Source organism: Amblyomma mixtum, chromosome 1, assembly GCF_055824585.1.
Source record: "Amblyomma mixtum isolate Tamu chromosome 1, ASM5582458v1, whole genome shotgun sequence".
In the NCBI taxonomy this organism is placed as follows: Eukaryota; Metazoa; Arthropoda; class Arachnida; order Ixodida; family Ixodidae; genus Amblyomma; species Amblyomma mixtum.
Genome location: NC_143012.1, coordinates 10,808,130 through 10,828,448, shown reverse-complemented (window position 1 = coordinate 10,828,448; position 20,319 = coordinate 10,808,130). Strand labels below are relative to the sequence as shown.

The window sequence follows — 20,319 nt, the reverse complement described above, 5'->3', positions numbered from 1 at the left end:
TTTGTAACAGCCTGCAGTGAACCAGAACCCCTTCCCATTCGAGTGTCCAGGATGGAGACCAGCGAGGCTACAATAGCTTGGCAGTCAGCACCCCCAGTTCAGCAGCTGCCTGCAGTGTCTCCATCAGAAACAACAGCACCACAGCGAAGTATGTTCGGCTACTTTTATTGCGAAATCAATACTAGGCCAGGTCTAACCGCTCGTCGCGTGGTTACTTCCTTGAAACGTTCTTGATGTGTGCAAGACTTCCATTCCCCTAAAACTGGCTTTATCAAGTGTAGTTTGTCACTTACTTCACTGCTCCCAGCTAACTGCCATGTCTTCCTTAATTTACGGTGTACTAAGTGCATGCAATCATTAAAGGATATATTTGCTTTGTTTATTAGTTTACAACGGCTTGAGCAGCGCAGAAGTCTGCTCTCTCGTTGCCTTGAATTCCGATATGAGTCGGTACATGGCGGAGTTTTATGTTTTGTCCTTGAGCTATGGCTGTTCTTATGTTGTGTATAATGCCACCAAGCAGTGGAGTATGTGCATGTCTGGAGTGAACGGCTGTAGGTACACTTAGCGAGTCTGTGTATATTGGCGCGTGCTCACGGGAGTGCGCCGACGATGCAGCCGAAGTATACGTGCGTGTGTCGGTCGACGAAGACGAAGTGTTTGTGTGGTTCGGTCAGTGAGTCAGCTATCTTGTGAGTTCTCTGCTGTGCGCTGAACATTGCTGAAACTGTGAGCTGTGCCAGCCCTGTCTTCGTCACATTTTTGGTGGAGGTGCTGGGTACTTTCTAACATCTACGTGCCCCAAAGGCTCTCTATGAACACGGATTTGACTCCGATTCATCGCAGTGCGAACCGCCGACTCCAAGGTTAGTCATCAGAGTTCGGCCCGTTATCCCCTAAGACCAGGGCTCCAGCCGCGACGCACAGGATTGACGCGGCAGCTATGGCTAACAACGGAGACGCGGCAGCTATGGCTGACAACGGAAACTCAGCTGCTCATTTCATGGTCCTCCAGCCGCGAACGCCGCCGACCTTCAAATGGCGAAGTGTTTGAGGACGCGGAGGACTGGCTTGACCAGTTCGAGCGCGTTGCCAGGTACAACGGCTGGGATGCGGAGCGTAAGCTGCACAATATTTACTTCGCTCTTGACGACTCGGCGCGGACGTGGTACGAGAACCACGAGGCAACGTTTCCTTCTTGGGAACGGTTCCGCAGCAGTTGCTGGCGACCTAAGTCAACACAGACCGTCGGGAACGAGTTGAGTCGGCGCTGCAGTGAAGGAACCAGCGACCCAATGAGAGCGTCGCAATGTATTATGAGGACATGACACGACTGTTCAGAAGGGCGGATCCAAACATGGCCGAGGACAAGAAAGCGCGCCACCTGATGCGCGGGATAAAAGAACTGTTCGCTGGCCTTGTGCGAAACCCACCTAACACCACTTCGGAATTTCTATCGGAGGCCACTACCGTGGAAAAGACACTGCAACAACGCGCCCGCTATTACAATCGCGCCGTGAACACTGTATCTACTGCCGACTTTTCGTCAGCCTCCAGCGACTCCACTGACACCCTGCGGGAGCTGGTTCGGTCTATCGTCAAAGAAGAGCTGCACAAAATGCACCTCTCTGCCCAGTCGCAGCCGCAGTGTCCATCGTTAGCACAAATTATCCGAGAGGAAGTGCAGCAGGCGGTCCCTGAACCTGTTGCCCCTGCTGCCCACACACCGACGCCCCCGCGCCAGACGCCGTACTCCGGCAGAACTGCGACCTCACCCCTTGGAGCGCAAGCCCATCTGCTTTCCAGCCGCGGCCCCCGCCTGTCCCTGTGTTGGCCGAAGTGAGGCTGGGGAAGACGGACGTGTGGCGGGCACCTGACCAGCGGCCCCTTTGTTACCACTGCGGTGAGGCGGGCCAGCGGTGAGGCGGGCAACCCACCGTTTCACCACCTTAACAGCTCTCCATGTTCTGTGTCCTCCGCCCTCTATACCGAACATAACTTTGCCCTGCGTGTTCGTTCCCGCCGGGAACGCGGGAGGCTGCAGTTGGCGATTACGCTTCCCGGCGTCGGGCCGCCGCTTTGATGGAGGGGGTAATGGCGCGTGCTCATGGGAGCGCGCCGACGATGAAGCCGAAGTGTACGTGCTTGTGTCGGTCGACGAAGACGAAGTGTGTGTGTGGTTCGGTCAGTGAGCCAGCCATCTTGTGAGTTCTCTGCTGTGCGCTGAACTTTGCTGAAACTGTGAGCTGTGCCAGTCCTGTCTTCGTTACAACATCGAGGTTTTTGCGAGGTTCTTTGCGAAGAACTTTGCGAGGTTCTTGTTTACTATCTACGACCCGGACCACAAATCCTCTCTCGACCTCTCGATCAAATCTCCTGGACGTCTTTATCGACCGTGTTCCTGTGCGCGCCCTGATTGACACCGGTGCTCAAATATCAGTGATGAGTGCTGCCCTCCGCCGTCGCCTACGCAAAGTCCTCACGCCTGCAATGTCCCGTGTGCGTGTCGCGGATGGTGGCACGCCTGCTGTCGACGGTACGTGTACCGCGCGCGTTACCATTGGCGGCCACAGTATACCGGTTCAATTCACCGTGCTGACCACCTGTGCCCATGACCTCATTCTTGGCTTGGATTTTCTGACTGACCATTCCGCCCCCATTGACTGCTCGGATGGCGTCCTACACCTTGGGGTTGAACAATATGTAGAAGATGGTGCAGTGCTGGCCGCCACGATGAGAAAGATGAGAGAATGAGTCCCGGTCCACGGGCCGTAGGGTGCAAGGAGCTGACGGCCGAGGTCTCTGGACGCACCGAACGGCAGAGGCAAGGGGACGGTGTCCATGTTTGGGTCTTGGGTCAGTGGGGTCTTGGGTCGGTGGGGTCTGGGGTCCGTCGGGTCTTGGGTCGTCGTGTCGTGTGGTCCGGGCGGGGGACGGGGCTGGGGTGAGCGTCAAGGTCGGTTCAGGTCGGGCGGGCTGGGGCACGGCCGTGCGGCGCTGACCAGGTACTCACGGCCGACGTCCACGGCAGGCCCAGGACGGCGAAGCTCCGTGACCAGAATGGCGATGAAGGGACCCCCGCACCTCACACCAAATGTTACGTGGCGGCCAGCCGAAGAATGAGACGTGGTGAACAATGAGCAAGAGATGATTTTAATGGCCGCTGGCCTAGCGCGGGCGCTCTGTCCCGCGCCACTGCCAGCTTCGTCTTCGTCACACTATTTTTTGTATGGCTACGGAGATAGCATAATATTCGGCAGTGAAGATGGATGCATACTGCGGAAGTCTTACTATTTGATTCCAATCCCCTTGTACCACTGCGCTTTCAACATAAGCACCTGGTTTTGAACCATATGTATAAAAACCTGTGAAAGTACTGTACTTTGAAGGAACAAACAGCGCGACGAAACACGGACACACGTAGAAAAGACACACACACGAGCGCTGACTCACAACTGAAAGTTTATTCTGGTGGAAAGACCCTTAAATAGAAAACATGAGGGGGTGGGTGTTCCTTCAAATGCATTACCAACTAGCCCGGAACCTTGCTCTTCTGAAGTACTGTACGTTTCCTCGAGTACAAGAAATTCTTGTATCATATGTTGTTGTGGAGTTTGTTTTTCACGGAATCATGCAAGTGTAAAATCGCAGATTGATGGAATATTGTACCATGGAGGCAGTGGATCTTGTCTTTGCGCAATACCCGGCAATGTGTTTAGTACGCCAAGACCCTGGCATATCTCTTCAAATCGCAGTAGCAGTTGCCTGGTACAGTTGGGGACAAAAGTTTCCGGGCCACCTGTTCCTCAAGCGAAGCTTATAGCTCTACTATCAGACAGCGGCTGGAGACCACACTTGTGGAGATGAAAGAACAAAATTTTGACTTTTACCTCCACAATTGTGGTCTCCAGCCACCGACTAATAGCAGAGCTCTTGTCTTCGTTAGACGAACACGTGGTCCGGAGACTTTTGTCCACGACTGTACCTTGTGTTATGTTGTTAAAAATATTCCAGATGGGCACTTTGTGACTATAGGGTAACATAGATGTTTCTGCAGCGACCGGATATTTAGAATGTATGAGCACATGTGAGCATGGCGCTTCTGTCGGTCAGTGACGGTTCGTTGGTCTCTACATAAAACCAGTTTACGGGTGAAGAACTGTATGCACCAATGGAGAGACGCAAGCCTAGGTTTTGTACTGGATCCAGCCGTCACCCTCGCCACACCTCGTACATGCCCTGTACTTGTGGGAAATAAAAAAACTGAAACTGAAGATACAATTGTCTCGCTGACCCATAAACTATACATCCATAATCTAAGGTAGAGCGTAATACAGAAAAATTGATTCGTAAAAGACATGTCCTATGGGAACCCCAGTGTTTTCGGGAAAGTACTTTAAGTATGTTCCAGGATCGGGTGGCTTTCTTTTTGAGACCATTGATATGAGGTAGGAAAGTTAGTTTCTGTCAAAAGTAATGTCTAGAAGCTTTGTTTCATTTTTTTATAGGTAGTTCGGATTTGTTTTGTTGGGATGGTTTTGGGTGGAGATGTTAAACCGATTATTACACGGAGATGATCGCTGCCATATGGATTGTCGATGACATCCCATTTAAAATTGCTAAAAACAGAGGGTGAGCTAAAAGACAAATCTAAAACACTCATTTTCTCACAGGTCGAGGAGCAGTATGTCGGTTTACTAGAGTTCATCAAACTGACGTTAACGCATAGAATAAAATTATCTATAACCTGCCCTTTAGAGTCAGTTTTCTCGGTTCCCCAAAAGCAAGAATATGCATTAAAGTCTCCAACTACCAGGTATGGCTCTGGTAGCTGCCCACCACTTCGTTTCCAGGGTGTGTCTAGCTTTAAAGGGCGCTACTCTCTTTTTTTTTTTTGCCTTCACGGCGTTTCCCACTTTTCAAAGGCGATGCGCTGGCCGGCAGCGGAAATTGAGGGTGCTTAATACGCCACAGAGAATGACGACCAGGTCGATGCTGATCTGCCTACTGCCTAAGCACTCACTAAAGATAACTTTGCGGAGAAGAGAAAACGTCACTGTCATTCACTGGAACTGAAAATCCCCTGCAGGCACGACAACGTAAAGTTCACGACATGGCTCAGGATACACTTACGTAACTATGACCAAATGCAGGCAGTACGATAAATGCGACTTCACAAGGAAATCACTGAGCAGCTTTTAGCCTCCGAGACCATCCAGCTTCCTTTCTTGAAAAATAAAATTCATTGATTCATTTATTCATTCAGTGATCATTCACTGATTCATTCTTTAATTCATTCATTGATTTAGTGGTTGATTGACTCATGGATTAGTTCATTGATTTATTGATTGGCTGATCGATTCATTCATTCGTTCATTCATTCGTTCATTCATTATTCATTCATTTATTGAAATAAAGTCGGTATACTTCCCATACTTCAGAGCTATTTTCGAAAGCGAACATAATATGCGTGTTTAATCTTTATAACTATAAGTTAAGTCTGGCGTTCAAACGGGAGGTGAAAGAAAATTTCAAGTTTTTTGCATGAATTATCGGATCGCGATGAAAACACACATTCCTACACCACCCGTTACACAGAACCGTGGAAGGTGATCACTGCGCGGGCCAATTATTCTAGGCAAAAAGTGTCATACACACTGCCAACTCTTCTAAATTCATTCCACAAATCAGGTATAGATTTACATACAATTCCTGTACGAACCCTACGCAAACATTTCATTAAGAATCCTTGCTTACAATAACAACTAAAAGTGTTATCTTGCCTTTTTTATGTTTACCTCTTGTGACTATCAAGTGTATGTGCATTAATTTTGAATGTTGTGCTTTGTGCAAGTTTTTTTTTTGTTCCATCGCCGCCTGCATTGTAGGAAGGCTGCGGGCTTCAGTCAAGTCGCTTGGTTGTCAAGCGGCTTTTATCCGCAGTCTCCCTCATCATTGATGGAAATAGACAAATTATTATTATTATGGCAGCGAAAGTGACTCGTACACCAGGCAGTCGTGGGGATCCAAGTGGCCGAGGCTCTCGATATCGCGCTGTTCAAGCGAAACTACGAAAACTGTCACCATACACATGAACAGACAGCAAGGCACTCAGTGTGATTTGAATTTTGAAACACAGAAATTAATGACGGAGCTCTGATCACAAAGTAGTGGTAGCCCAGCAGTGGCGGGAAGTAGTGCATGCAGCCAGCAATCAAAACTGCTTGACCTGCAGTGGCCTTCATGTGCCCATCATGGCACGTTCAAGCTACCGTATGGCGCATACCACTCCATGGTCGTCGCCGAATGCCCATGTTCATCTGAATGCAGAGTAGGATTCTATAATATGGCAGTTTGCAGGTGATCAATTAATGCCATCCATCATCATCATCATCAGCCTGACTACACCCACTGCAGGGCAAAAGCCTCTCCCATGTCTCTCCAATTAACCCTGTCCTTTGTCAGTTGCCGCCACTGTATCCCCGCAAACTTCCGCTCAAAATAAAGCATTCTAACACCGTTCGATACCGCAAGAAGGCTGAGCAAAACATATCCCAGCAAACCGCAAGGCGTCTCTACCCTGCCCCGCAATTTTTATTGGTGAGTAAATGAACTTTACACCAGTGAAAATTGTTTGGTGCAAATCGGTCTACATGAGAGTGAACCTTCACGTTGAGATAGATTGCGCAACTGCTGTCGGATATATATAATGCCGGGAAAGATTTGGTTCTAAACAATTAAGTAGAGCTTTCTTGAGCTCCGGGAAATGCTGAATTTCGGGTAGATGAAAAGAACAGTTCGCCTCACCATTGAGAAATTTGGAAGGCCAAAGCGAGCCTCAGTGCATAGGCCGGAAGCAAACTCGGTGGGCTGTATATACAAGGTGTTTCATCTAAGATGCTCCGCAATTTTTAACATAGAGTGAGTTAGAAGAGCGCTTTCTTCTATATAGCATTGTCAGCAAGCAGTGTAGCGCCTCAGAAAAAGTTTTGGAGACACTTGGCAGTACCAAAGAAAAAAGTCGCGGAGATAAGCTCAGAGAGCGGACCTATAAATGATAAGACTGAAATGTGCGATCTTTTCAATAGATACTTCGCAAGTGTTTTCAGTGAAGACGATAACAAGCCAGCGGATACTAGGTTCGATGCTGAAACACGCGCAATTGACGACATAAGCTTATCGATAGAAGGCGTACTGAATTTATTGTTGAGCCTAAAAACATCAAAATCAATGGGCCCTGATGATATTCCTAATCTGTTTTTGAAGCGATACGCAGAATGGTCCGCTAGATACCTCGTACTAGTGTTTAGGAAGTCACTATCAACAAGCACGGTTCCCGATGATTGGAAAACTAGCAAAATAGTTCCTATTCTCAAGACTGGAGATTCAAAAACGGTAAAGTAATTATCGTCCCATCGCACTAACGTCAACCTGTTGTAAGCTTCTAGAGCACATTGTCTCAAAGCACATTCGACAATACCTAACAGATATTGAATTCTTGAATAGGTGTCAGCATGGTTTTCGACAGGGCATGTCGACGGTTACAAAATAGAAACTTTGCACGATTTTAGCGAAATCATTGACCAGAAAGGGCAAATTGACATAATATTCCTAGACTTTAGGAAAGCCTTCGATCAGGTAAATCATAGAAAACTTTTAAGCAAATTTCAATCAGTACTCAAAAACTCAAATATAGTTCGTTGGCTGGAAAGTTTTCTTGTGGGCCGCAGGCAATTTGTAAGTATTGACGGGAGTGCATCCCAAGTGTGTGACGTGACATCGGGAGTACCACAAGGCTCGGTACTCGGACCGTTATTGTTTCTTGTTTACATAAACGACCTCATTGAAGATTCAGAAATCAAGGCCAGATTATTTGCAGACGATTGCATTATTTATACTAATGTTAATTCAGTTGAAGATCAAGTTAAGCTCAATGGTTACCTGCTCAACATTAGCGAATGGTGTAGAAAGTGGCAAATGTCTTTAAACCCCAGTAAAACAGTATGTATGACAATCACACACAAACATCAGCCACTCGAATTTGACTACTCATTACAAGAAAACAAACTTAATCGAGTAACAGAATATACATACCTGGGAGTGACAGTTACTTCAGACCTGCGTTGGAACACTCACGTACATAACATTGTTGCTAAAGCAAATAAAAGATTAGGATTCATTAGGCGGTCACTTAAGCATGCTACACAGGATACTAAACTTACGGCTTATAAGATGCTCGTACGCCCGATAATGGAATATGCGTGTGAGGTGTGGGATCCCTACACTCAAACACTTGCAGCTGAACTGGAGCGAGTGCAGCGACGAGCACTTCGCTTTATCTATTCTCGCTTCCGAAGACAAGATCAGGTAACCCCACTTTACACTCTAGCGAACTTGCGCCCTCTTCAATGTCGCCGGAAACAAAAGAGACTCATTCTTTTCTATAAGATTATGGACAACATGGTACATATCGATAAGCAGCAATACATAAGCCAAACTACTTCACGTATCACTCGGGGTTAAACATTGCAGACACGTAAAAGAACAAAAGTTTTCTAAGCACTGCTACAAGCATTCCTTCTTCCTGTCTACAGCGAGAGAATGGAACAGACTGCCAGAGAATGTGGTGCTCGCAACGGGTGTGAATGTGTTCTCTGCTGGAGTTCGTGATTGGTTGGTATAGTGCCTGATATAATGCGCCTTGCATTTGTGTTGGACATGGTGTTTCCAGATTGTTTTATGTTTCGTTGCAGCGATATTTTGGTGCATTTTTATTTGTTGCTTAGAGGTCAATTCCATTTCTTTATATGTTAAACCTTGGCACCGACTGGATGGTGCTGGTGTTTTGATTGTCATGTTCCGCCTTTCTAATCTGTACCTTGTATCACTCCTATCTTGGTCCTGACCGGACCGATAGTATCTCTAATAAATAAATAAATAAAAACAGCTAAGACATGCCAATTAGTATGTTTATCTAATATTGAGTATATAGTTTTTAACTATTACTGTCAAAGCCCAATTATGAAAAATGGGGGCCCTGGGCTAATGCGCATGTAGGCCCCCTTTCCCTCTAATGACCCCTCTGCCCCCTGATACACCATATCCCATGTTTCATTTTAATTCCACCAAATTTAAAAGAATGAAGTGCGATCAATGGGATTCATGCAACAGTAACGCATTAGCAATAGTTTTACAGCGCACAAAACACAACGCGACTCTTGGAACGCGCGACACGTGTACGCGTCCGTGGCCGAGCGCCGCGGAAGAGCCACGTGGGCCGACCGACAACTTGCGGCGCTGCATTGCAGAGCGCGCCTCCTCCTCTCCTCTTTCAATATGGCGCCGTACACAAGCCGACTGAAAGGTTTTCGCTCGCAGCACTGCTTTAATGCTAACGATAAAAGAAAAGCAGGCTGAGCTAGCTTCCTACAGTTCAGCTGGGTAATGTGGCAGCGACTAAGAAATAGAAAAACTCGTTAATTAGTGACCCGAGAGGGTAATATTAAAATTATTTTTATTTCACGGTGAATTTTTACTACTGCCCTCGTGGCGTCACCCGCGATACATTAGTGGTGCGGGAGAGTCCCAACCTAGGGTCTCAATCTACTCTGTCCCTCGTGGCGCACATTTGAATAGCAGAATTTAAGTCCTGGCTCACTGGTTAACGCGCTCGGCTGCTGAGCCGAGTACCCGGGTTCAAACCCAGCCACACGGCGGCCGCGTTTTGATGGAGTCGAAATGCAAAAAGGCGCCCGTGTGCTGTACGATGTCAGTGCACGTTAAAGATCCCCATGTGGTCGAAATTATTCCTGAGCCCTCCACTAAAGCACCTCTACCTCTCCTTTCATTCACACCTTACTCCCAACCCTCAAGATGCGGTTGAGTTGTCCACCTCGAAGTGAGGCAGCTCCTGCGCCTTTTATTTCCTCAAAAATTAAAATTTTTCACCTGGCTTTCCGAAACCAATCCTTAAGAAAAAAAGAGCCAACGAAATAAATAACCCTGGCCGCGGCGATCGCATTTCGCATTCGACGAAACGCTACAGGCCTGTGTACTATGCGATATCAATGCATGTTAAAGAACCCGAAGTGGTCGTAATTATTCAGAGCCTTCCACTACGGCGTCCTGCATAGCTGGACTTGATTTGGAACGTTAAACAACATAAACCTAAACATAAACCCATAAACGAGTGTTTCGCTTCACAAGCCGGAAAATAACTAAAACAATCACACTTTATGAAAAGGAGACTATGAAATCATGAACAGTGAACTAGATGCGTTCCGAACCTGGTTTCTTACCGATTTTCATGATCGCACTCCTGAAACTAATTGGCTGTTATTCAGAAACAAAATTCACGCTCTCATCGGAAAATTTATACCTACCATCACCGTAACCGAGCGCCATGAATCACATTGGTTCAATTCCGTGCTAAAGCGCATGAATAACAAAAAGGAAAGACTTTTCCGAACCGCCAAAAAAAACCAATAACCCGAACACGTGGCAGAATTATTACGAAGCAGAAAGATCCTATAACTTACGAGTCTACAAAACTAAACAGACATTTTTTTCTTCTTCCTTACCCGACATGATTCGTACAAAGCCGCGTCATTTCTGGAAATGCATCAATCCTAACTGCATCAGAAATATAACACTGTGTGACGATGACAATAATCCAATTCAAGATCATGACGTTGCGGAAGTTTTGAATTTATCATTCAGCTGAGTTTTCACTCACGAACCGGATAACGAATTACCCAATTTTCCTTCCTTTAACTTTACCCCTATGCCGGATTTCAGCTTTGAACCTGATGGTATTGCCAAAATAATCGACTCTTTGAAATTAGCTCCCTCAGCTGGTGTTGACGGCATTAATACTAAAGTGTTAAAAAATACAAAACATGCTACTAGCACCATATTGTCTCATATCTTTCAGCAATCCCTTTCATCAGCCATCATACCACATGACTGGAAAATAGGCAAGGTCATCCCAGTCCCCCCCGAAAAAGGCCATCTTCTCGCCATAATTATCGACCAATGTCTATCACGTGTATCACTTCTAAACTAATGGAACATATAACTTTCTCTCAAATTATAAAATTCCTAGTGTCCGCCAACTTTCTCACTAATCGACAGCAATTTGTTTTTGCTAATAAATGTTTATCTCCTTATTCCTCTGTTATGTCTGGGGTAGGTCAAGGCACCGTCTTGAGCCCCCTTCTTTTTCTCATATATATTAATGATTTGCTTGCTAACATATGTTCTAACATTCGTATGTTTGCTGATGATTGCGTTATCTACCGGCCTATAACTAACAGCGTTGACATTTTGCTTCTCCAAGCTGACATTCAGCACGTTTTAACCTAATGTAATACATGGCTAATGTCCTTAAATGCAAAAAAAAAATCTCTGCTATCATTTCACCGACGTCATTCTCAACTATCTTCAAGATATCTAATCGGGAATGCAGAAATCTCTTCAGTACCAACTTATAAGTATGTAGGCATCCATTTGACACTATCTAAATTGGTCTTTTCATATATCTCAGGTTACTAACCAGGCAAATCGCGTCCTTGGTTATTTTCGACGAACCCTGCGACTAGCACCCCCATCAGTGAAATCCCTTGCTTATTTAACACTCATTCGTCCCAAATTAGAATATGCATGCGCTGTCTGGGACCCTCATCAAAATAACCTTTCCAGTACTCTCGAATCTGTACAAAATCGCTCAGCTCGTTTCGTTTTCTCAGCCTATTCTTATCATGTAAGTGTAACTGAACTAAAACGCAATGCTCATCTCACTACCTTAGCGAGCCGCCGAAAAATTTCCAGACTGTGTCTGTTTCACAAGTTCTGTTATCATCCATTGCTTAACTCCGTTATCAGCCCCCACATCGCATCTTCAATCGCACAAACCACGGGAAGGCCGTCTATCCTCCCCCTGCCCGCACTTCTGCGCATCTGTCACCATTTTTCGTTCATACAGCAAGGGACTGGAATGACCTGCCAAACGCCATCTTGGATCAGACCGACTCATCATCATTCAGATCGTCCATCGAAGAAATGTACTGCTGAGTATTCCACCCCCTCATGTAATACCCCTTCAATGGGGCCTTTGAGGTAAAAATAAATAATAAATGAATAAAGTGAAACTGTGGGACTTCCAAAGAGCTAGCACAGCCTACTATTTCCACAAGTGTCTGTATATGATATTCGCACAGGTAGACGCCGCTTCAAACGCCGCTGCACATTCTGGTTTCGTTCTGCCTACCCTGCTGTGACCCCAAAGCGTTGCATTTCCTTACATTTGTAAGCCATGGAAAAGCCTCAATGCAAATATTTTTCACATCGAACACTGCATTGCATATTAGCGGATATACTTGTGGCTTTAAAAATTACGGGATTTTTTTGCGGATTATGAAAGCAGCTCGAATGGAATGCTTGGCGCCGAGGCGGGAGTCCTGCCTCGCCGCTCTGTGTAAGCGGATATTCACGGAGCAATCCAGGCAGCCTTCGCAACCAGACAGAGGCTAACCGCCTTCTTCGTCTATTCCAGGTGTTTATCCTGTATCTTTAATTACAAACGTCGTTCTTAGGCTCCTTGATTGCTCTGTTTGTGTCCAGTATGGGTGAAAAGCCTCCTCCAACCATAGAAGAACGACTGATTTGAGTGCACAGTTTGACACTAAGCAAATTGAACTGAAGCTCGATTTAAAGCATGTGATTGAATCTGAAATGGAATCTGTCAAAACTGCAATGGGTTTTATCAATGAAAAGTTCTAAGAATTTACAACTGAGATCTCTGAGCTCAAAAATACCCTGTCCGACGTGAAAAACGTAAAACCAGGAAACGAAAAAAGAAAACAACCGACTCACAAATGAAGTGAAAACACACAGGCATGAATTAACTGAGCTGCAGCAGTACAGTAGAAGAAATAACCTCGAAATCAAAGGCATCCCTCCGGCACAAAGTGAAAATCTGATTTCAGTGATGACATCGATCTGTCATTTCTTGAGCACCGAGTTCAATGAATCCGATGTTGAAGCTATCCATCATGTTCCCTCAAAAAACAAAGATGAACCCAACATTGTTTTAAAGTTTTCTTCTAGCAAAGTGAGAGACAGCATTCTGAAAACCGCGAAAAAGCAACGGCTGAACATCACACTTTTGAGCTTTGACGATCACGAGAATCCCGTGTTCATCAACGAGCATTTGTGCCCGGCAAACAAAATTTTGCTAGGTAAAGCACGGAAAGCCAAAAAGGAACAACAGTGCAAACACACATAGGTATCAGATGGCAAGGTCCTGATGCACAAGACAGATACCTCGCATGTTCTACATATAACCTGTGACGATGATCTTGCTCAGGTAGTCTAGAATCATGGCCTTTTCCGTTGAAGAAATCAACGCTAACTGGCATGAGAGCAAAAAACTTTCCATTTTTCATTGCAATGTCCGCAGCATCAATAAAAATCTAGACCAACTCACTGTACATTTACCGCAACATTCGTTCCAGTATGATCTTATCGCTGTAAGTGAAACCTGGCTTAGGAAAGGAAAAATAACGTACATACCGGGTTACACAACACTATCTTTACCAAGAGATAGCAGCGCACGAGGTGGCGGCGTCGCTCTTTGTATTAAAAACGGCATAGATTATCAACAGCTCTCAGATTCCTCTCTAAGTTCTAAAACCACCGAAGTACTTTTTATTCGCCTTAAGACAGACGTCGTAATAGGCGTGATATATCATCCGCCAAACTCGTGCACAAGTCAATTCATATCTGATATGGAGTCCATTCTGGTTCCTATGATGTCTTTTAATAATCAATTGGTGATTTCAACATTGGCTTATCAATGGATGACTGTCCTGATTATATTTTCTTACTGGAATCGTTCAACCTCAAGAATGTTATCAATGCGCTCGGAGCGGGGCACTTGAGTTCTTTAAAAATTACCTTTCTTCACGACCGCAGAAAGTTGTCCTCAAACAGTTCAAGCCTGCATACCAAGCTATCACGTGTGGTGTACCCCAGGGCTCAGTTCTGGGATCGCTTTTATTTTCGCTCTTTATTAAACACCCCCCTAGTGCAATACAGTGTTCTCAAATTTTGATGTACGTGGATGACACTGCACTTATCTTTACTGGCAACTCACTTGAGTCAATGAAAAATCCTATAAACAATGAACTCCAACGCATCTCGACTTGGTTTCGTAATAATCATCTAACTTTAAACATTGAAAAAACTAAATATGTTAGTTTTCGTTCAAAACAAAAGTATTGAATCAAGTGCTTTTTCTATGTGTTGAAGACAATATTATTCACAATGTGTCTTCCTTTAAATATTTAGCGGTTATGTTTGACTGTCACTTGTCTTAGAAGGAACAGGTGCACAGTGTGTGTAAAAAAGAGGTGTACGGTTGTTTTACGTTGGCAAAGGCACGGCAGCACTTTCCACGTGCTATTCTCAGATCGCTATATTTTTCATTACGTCACAGTCATCTCAGTTATTGCAGCGAATCATGGGGAATCCCTTACTAAACGTATTTATCACCATTGCTGAGACTACAAAAACGTGCCTTGAAAACCATTGGAGTACCTACCTCGTATAGTTCTAGCAATAACATTTTTGACGCAATGCCAATCATATCATTCCCAACTTTACGCGACTACAAAATAGCTCTTATGGTTAATAATATTATAAATACCAACTACCCCTTACCTCTTGGTACATTCAGTATTCCCAACCGCAACACTAGACAAGCCAGTAATGGCAGTTTTAATCTTCCTATTTGCCATAATGCATACGAAAAAAAACGAATAGAATTTACAGGAGCGAAACTTTGGAACTCGTTGCCAATTGAAATAAAACAAGCTAGGAATTTCAAACTGACATGCAAGCTACATTTTCTGGGAAACTAAGCAAGGCTACAAAATTAGTTTTTCTTCATTGTGTTTGTGATTGCTCACCTGCATGTTATTTTGTGTTGGACCGCTGACTAGCCTCATTGGCTATCGGTCCAAATATCTGTGTAGTGATTTTCTTTGTGTCACTTAATAAAACTTCTTGATTCTGATTCTTAATGCCGATGCTAGGATTCTCAAACACACTGCACCTTCAGACGCCGCTGGACGGGGGAGATTAACAGGAAATCACGAAAACTTTTCCGCGATCAGTAAGCAAACGCACTATGCTTCCTGAGGAAGGGGGTCCCACCGGGGTGGCGGGGGATTCCTTTTTTTGCAGCTCGACAAGCTCTCCACAACTGATTCGGCTAGACGAAGTTACATCAGGTGGGGGTCCGCCTCCTCATTCTGGTTTTCTCCCTTCATATATGTCGCTCGAATTCAGTTCCATTGCCTGTGGTTCCATATACTCGGCAGGTTAGAATAAATGGGCCCCCACACAGCGCAGTTGTGTGTCCTTCTCGTTCTGGTCCTTTGTCTGCTAGCGCTGTTTTTGACAAGATGTCCCCCTTCTCCTGCTGTCGCGGGTGAAGCCCTGGGCTTCAGCCCCCTTAGCCCCCCTCCCCCCCAGCGCTCATTACTGTAGTCTATTTACTGAGATGCGTGTAGCCCGGTGTTCGTAATATCCACATTAGTTTTCAAAATTTCGAAACACAGTTACCTTCGGCGCGACGGCCCAACAAATTTTTATAATTTTCGACAAGTTACGTGCACTGGAGGAGTTGCCTTGCCTGCAAGCCTCTCGATAGCGCCTGTATTTTGGCGCGATACCACCAAAATTTATTACGCCATAGGGCCGAGGGCAGCCGCCTTTTCCAAACTATAAAAATACATATCGATATTGCTTAAGAAGCGCTACATGCCTCTCAGTAATAAGGAGACTAAGAGTAACAAAGTTAACTATGCAGTCTCAGTTAACAAGGCTACTAACAAGCACGTCTTAGCTGTATTCTGATGCGTTACACCGCTGACAATGTTATGCCAGAAAAAGCGCTCTTCTAAATCAGCCTATTTTGAATTAAGTTCGAGCACTCGCTTCATCGCCGTCGACAGGGGCCGCGTGACCGTACGGCTCCTGCCTTATTGAGTGTGTGCAGTGCGCGGTGTTATTGCGCGTTTCTTATTTAGTTAGGGAGCGTGCTTCCCCCGCGGCATCCGGACATTGCGGACACCGTGGACATTATTACGTGCAGTGAATGACTTTTAAGGCGAAAGCCTTTAATGTCTCATCGTTGTAAGCAGCAGTTGTCGACAGAGAATGTCACGCTTTTCAGTTGGTCGAAACGGTCGTGACGTCACAGTGCGCCAATTTCAAACGCGGCCAATTGTACTTTGGCTAGTAACCATGCAACCAATTGAAGGGACCATATAGTGATGCTCCAAGTAAGTGGGACTGAGCTTAGTTAATTGCTTAATTACCCAATTAGCCTAATTAACTTCTCTAGTAAGGCCATATAAATAAATAAAACCTAGTAAGAAATTGGTCGAGCTCGGGAATCGAACCCCGGTCTTCGGAGTGCGAGACGAGCATGCTATCCACTCCGCCATGCCAGCTCGATGGTTTCGAATGAACAAAGGCACGTCTAGTGAATACGGTGTCTTCGCTCACTGCCATCCTCCTCCCTTTCCTTCCGGCGAGGTTTAGGTGTCCACCGAGATATGAGAGAGAAATACATTTCCTTTCCTCAAAAACCAATTTACCGACGAGCGAGGCGTAGAACCGAATGGGCGATGGCGTCCTGGCAGCGTTGCAAGACGCTCTCGCGTTCCACTCTTAGAGGCGAAGCTTAACATCTTAACCACACATCAGTGACCACACTTTAGGTCAAAAAAGTGCACCCCCCCCCCCCCCCCCCTGAATTTTGACGGGTGTCCAACGAGATATGTGAGACAGTTACTGCGTAATTTTCTTTCCTGAAATACAATTTTCATTTTCTTCATTACGGGCCATGTTCGTCTTCTTTCACTCCCACTTCCTCCGTTCCTCTACGGTGCGGTTCAGGTGTCCACCGAGATGACAGAGATTTACTGCGCCATTTCCTTTCCTCAAAAACCGTTGCGTTGAAACGGCAAGGCATCGCGCCGAACGGGTGGTGGCGTTCCGTGGACTCCCTGGCAGCGCTACAACACGCTGTCGCGTTCCACTCCTAAAGGCGAAGCTTACGCTTAAGCTTAATTAGCAGTTAATTAGTATTCAGGCATTCATCAGTAATTAACGATTAATTAGTGATTTGTCATCACTTAGTAATTAGTACTCAATTACATGTGACGCCACCAGTGCCACAGAAGCACTGAAAGTGGTGCGGAAAACGCTTTCGCCTCTACGCACTTTAGACAGTCAAAGTGCCCCCTGACTTTTTTGTTTGCAGGGCGACAGGAGTCGCCGTCGTGTCTTGAGTGATCGCTTTTCCGTAATCGAGCGACACTAGTCGCGAACTGTACTCTTGTATTTTTTGAGGGACTGTGGTCCCTTATCGTGTAACCATGGGGTCCAATAAAATTCTCTTGAAAGGTCATTTAAGTCTACTTATGTGCGGAAATATGCGGAAAAGCATTTCGAGTTCCCTTGCGTCTTCTGTTATTTAGCAATGTAATTGACCACTCGGGGTAGTAGTCAATTACTGATCAATTAACTGAGTATGACAATAAATAAATAATTATAATAACTAACACCCAAATAATTTCATTATTGGTTTTGTATTTGTTCAATTCTGTTGGAATTAGTAGTACTTCAACAATTTCGTACATTACACGGAGTAATTGGCGACATAATTTGCTTTATTAATTGACCAATTATTTTATTTAGTAATTAGGCCACTTAAACTTTCGATGTAATCATTACTGATCATTACAAATTACCATTACACTCTTAACAGATGATCGACAGTTCTTGAAGACACGCTCTGTCCACAGCCCGTAGTGACCTATCCTGTCCACGCCATCATGAGGCAAGAACTGTTTTCGCATTAAAACCACGGAACATCTTAGGTGAAACAACCGGTATTTTTGATAAAGGCCGCACATGCATCTTTGCGAACAGTTTCGACATCGCGAACTCATCAGCAAGAAACTGCGATATTTTGCCAGTTTTTTTTATCATTTCCGGTGGGCATACGCGAAGCACGTCGAAAAGACCACGCAAAGGCCGCGCGTCTGCGGTGATAAGCAAGAATGAGGGTAAAGATAAACATAGTAAAGCGCCTAGATAACCTAATGAACCTCAACAGCGGTGGAACTTGGCAGCGAATCGCGTCTGCGACAGCTTGCATGAAGGTGGTTCTGCTTCTTGATGTAGCCGATCAAAATTAATAATAAATAAAACGAACGCAACAATTTCTCACGCGACGAGCTAATGCCGACCTGTGCGACACGCGATACAGTCATGTATTCCAGTGCAGAATAGTTCGAAATATCAGGCCAAGGGCTTGTGACAACGTTGCAAAAACTCTGCTTTTGCATAATAATTATGGCTTATTAAAGTGGTGCGTGCTCAGGGGTGCGAACGCTGAATGACGCATCAAGCTGAGGCAGGCAGTAAAATGCCGCGGTGGCTCAGCGGTTATCGCGCTCGGCTGTTGACACGAAAGACGCGGGTTCGATCCTGGCTGCGGCGGTAGAACTTCGATGGAGGCGAAATTCTAGAGGCCCGTTTAGTGTGCGAAGTCAGTGCACGTGAATGGAGCCCAGGTGGTCGAAATTTCCGGAGACCTTCACTACGGTGTCCCTCACAGCCTCAGCCGCAAAATTTAGGACGTTAAACCCACATAAATCGTAAGTAAAATGCCCTCCACACCCAGTTCATGTTAGCGTAAAAGTGTTCGTACAACGTGAGTTGGCTGAAGTATCGGCGAAACGGAGCCTCTTCCTCAACAAAATGCATGCCAGTGCAATCGATATGAAACAGGGAAAGAAGGATCATGCGAACCAATATTCCGATGCAAGCCAACCACGCGCCTTCTGCTGGCCCAAAACTTGAAGGCTTCTCCGATGTTATGGATATGAGCCGCTTTGCACTCTTTGCACTTCACAGTTCCTCATACATGGTCACAAACCTTCACCATTTCCCTCTGCGAAGGAAAGGAAACTGGTGTCTTCTCCTGGCTGACATCCCCGCCTTTCCTTCTGGTTTGGTTTGGTTCCTTCTCTCTCTTGCCAAAAGATACTTCGGGAACGGGAGCGGTAATGGGAACGGGAAGATCAGTGCTAATTCCTAAACCTGCAGTAGTCGCCGAGCGAAACCTTCGCTGCTTACTTCCCTCCCTGCTTTCTAGAACAGATGATCGCATCGGGGCTTGCCTTTCACTCCTACATCAGTCACAGGTATGCCATCACACTTCAGCGATCCACGACTTCGAGCGCCTCCTATCATGGCTTGTGCCTGCGCCTCCGCGCGACTGGCGCAGAAATATCCTGGGGCATATATACGTTGGTGGGTATCTCCTTATGAGCATTCAACGCATTTTCCACGCTAACAAAAGCTCCAGAATCTGAAAACTGTGCGAGTTGCAGAACTGACCGACTGTAATCGCACTTACCGTTCTTGCTGCCGCGAGTAAAGCTTTGAGAAGGCTTCATCCATGCAAACCGAGTTCACAAGAGGCGACGCCGACAACACCGCACTTCGATGACAAGTTGGCAGCAGTGCCAATTCGGCAAGAGTTCTTTCATACGCGATAAAAGAGGTCATCTTCCGTGTTTCGCGATGAACAGGCCAAGAGCTGACTCAAGCGCGACGTTTTCAGGCGGCGGTAAAAGCTGGGACCTTGTAATTTCTCTCACGCTACAGCTTCGGCAATTCCAGGACCCCGGGTGTCACAGGGCTTCAGCTGACGCCACAGCTCGACGAAGGAAGTAGGGAAGGCTTCATTAGTTCATTAATTCAAGGTTAATTTCGAACGACGTAAAAAAAGACGCAAGAAAATGGCACACGAGCAGCACTGAAAGAGCGAAGCCCCGCTGCCGCCACATGGCAGCTGCCCGTAGGCTTAGGCCAAGTCTCGCCAAATCTCGCACGCCGGGCCGAGAAGACGCGAGCAGCCTTATCTTCAGTTTTAGTTCGCACGTGTTGCAACTGAGGCCATATCAACACTTTTGCTTCTTCCTTTTTTTTTTTTTTTAGCCGGCGGATCCCAATATTTCATCTCGGTTTCACGCTTACATCATATCGCGTTTGACTGCGGGGCGTTTTTTCACGGTGGTGCATACAAGTGCCGAGTCACCTGCTCTTCGTAAGATACGACGACAAGAATGCGGACGGCGATTGCTTAAACTGCGCCCCTTCGCGTTCGCTTGACCGGGTGTCCTGGAACTAGCGACAGCATCCCGTGAGCAGAAACAATGAAAGAAAGAAAAT

General features: G+C 45.9%; 1 protein-coding gene across 2 annotated transcripts in view; it reads right to left on the bottom strand.

Moving 5' to 3' along the window:
• The window catches only part of LOC149365445 (uncharacterized), a 54,804-nt gene extending 34,759 nt beyond the window's left edge, over positions 1-20,045 (bottom strand). For both annotated transcript variants that reach the window (XM_089584997.1, XM_089585064.1), the window contains exon 1: positions 19,502-20,045. The gene's annotated coding sequence lies outside the window, so the exon portion shown is untranslated. The remainder of the gene's footprint in view (positions 1-19,501) is intronic.
• Positions 20,046-20,319: the final 274 nt, after the last annotated feature.